Source organism: Arachis hypogaea, chromosome 5 (genome assembly GCF_003086295.3).
Source record: "Arachis hypogaea cultivar Tifrunner chromosome 5, arahy.Tifrunner.gnm2.J5K5, whole genome shotgun sequence".
Classification (NCBI taxonomy): Eukaryota; Viridiplantae; Streptophyta; class Magnoliopsida; order Fabales; family Fabaceae; genus Arachis; species Arachis hypogaea.
Window position 1 is genome coordinate 84,291,142 of NC_092040.1, and position 2,057 is coordinate 84,293,198.

A 2,057-nucleotide genomic window follows, 5' to 3' on the forward strand; every position below is an offset into this window, starting at 1 on the left:
CATCTGAAGATCCTTATCAGTTTTTAACTGAGTTCTTGCAGATCTGTGAGACTGTAAAGACGAATGGAGTTGATCCTGAAGTCTAAAGACTCATGCTTTTCCCTTTTGCTGTAAGAGACAGAGCTAGAATATGGTTGGATTCACAACCTAAGGATAGCCTGGACTCCTGGGATAAGCTGGTCACTGCCTTCTTGGATAAATTCTTTCCTCCTCAAAAGCTGAGCAAGCTGAGAGTGGATGTTCAAACCTTCAAACAAAAAGATGGTGAATCCCTCTATGAAGCTTGGGAAAGATACAAGCAGTTGACCAAAAGATGTCCATCTGACATGTTTTCAGAATGGACCCTATTAGATATATTCTATTATGGTCTCTCTGAATTTTCAAAAATGTCATTGGACCATTCTGCAGGTGGATCTATTCACCTGAAGAAAATGCCTGAAGAGGCTCAAGAACTCATTGACATGGTTGCAAACAACCAGTTCATGTATACCTCTGAGAGGAATTCCGTGAATAATGGGATACCTCAGAAGAAAGGAGTTATTGAAATTGATGCTCTGAATGCCATATTGGCTCAGAACAAAATGTTGACTCAACAGGTCAACATAATCTCTCAAAATTTGAATGGATTGCAACATGCATCCAACAGTACTAGAGAGGCAGCTTCTGAAGAAGCTTATGATCCTGAGAACCCTGCCATGGCAGAGGTTAATTATATGGGTGAACCTTATGGAAACACCTATAACCCATCATGGAGAAATCATCCTAATTTCTCCTGGAAGGATCAACAAAAGCCTCAACAAGGCTTTAACAATGGTGGACGCAATAGGCTGAGCAATAGTAAGCCATATCCATCATCTTCTCAGCAACAGACAGAGAATTCAGAACAAAACACTTCTAATTTAGCCAATATTGTCTCTGATCTGTCAAAGGCCACTTTCAGTTTCATGAATGAAACAAGATCCTCCATTAGAAATTTGGAGGCACGAGTGGGCCAGCTGAGTAAGAAAGTCATTGAAACTCCTCCCAGTATTCTCCCAAGCAATACAGAAGAGAATCCAAAAGGAGAGTGCAAGGCCATTGATTTGATCAAAGTGGCCGAATGCACGAGGGAGGAGGAGGACGAAAATCCTAGTGAGGAAGACCTCCTGGGACGTCCTTCAAGCAAGAAGGAGTTTCCTATTAAGGATCCAGAGGAATCTGAGGCTCATACAGAGACCATAGAGATTCCATTAAATCTCCTTCTGCCATTCATGAGCTCTGAAGACTATTCTTCCTCTGAAGAGGATGAAGATGTGACTGGAGAGCAAGTTGCTCAATACTTAGGAGCTATCATGAAACTAAATGCCAAGTTGTTTGGTAATGAGACCTGGGAAAGTGAACCTCCCTTGCTCATTAGTGAACTAGATACTTGGATTCAGAAAACTCTACCTCAAAAGAAACAAGATCCTGGCAAGTTCCTAATACCTTGTACCATAGGCACCATGAGCTTTGAAAAAGCTCTATGTGATCTGGGATCAGGGATAAATCTAATGCCACTCTCTGTAATGGAGAAGCTAGGGATTATTGAGGTACAACCTGCCTTGTTCTCATTACAATTGGCAGACAAGTCCATGAGACAAGCTTATGGAATAGTAGAGGACGTGCTAGTAAAGGTTGAAGGCCTTTACATCCCTGCTGATTTCATAATCCTAGACACTAGGAAGGAAGATGATGAATGCATCATCCTAGGAAGACCTTTCCTAGCCACAGCAGGAGCTGTGATAGATGTCAACAGAGGAGAATTAGTCCTTCAATTGAATGGGGACTACCTTGTGTTTAAGGCACATGGCCATCCCTCTGTGACAAAAGAGAGTAAGCAGGAAGAACTTCTCTCAGTTCAGAGTCAAGAAGATCCCACACAGTCAAACTCTAAGTTTGGTGTTGTGAAGCCACAACCAAACTCTAAGTTTGGTGTTCAAACTCCATATCCAAACTCTAAGTTTGGTGTTGGGACTACACACTAAAATTGACCTGATCACCTTGTGGCTCCATGAGAGCCACTGTCAAGCTATTGACAT

The 2,057-nt window shown here is 42.1% G+C and overlaps 1 non-coding gene across 1 annotated transcript; it reads right to left on the reverse strand.

The window, feature by feature from the left end:
- Positions 1-224: 224 nt before the first annotated feature.
- On the reverse strand, positions 225-328 carry LOC112805038 (small nucleolar RNA R71). Its single transcript, XR_003203651.1, has one exon. It is a non-coding gene; the product is annotated as a small nucleolar RNA R71 (small nucleolar RNA).
- Positions 329-2,057: the final 1,729 nt, after the last annotated feature.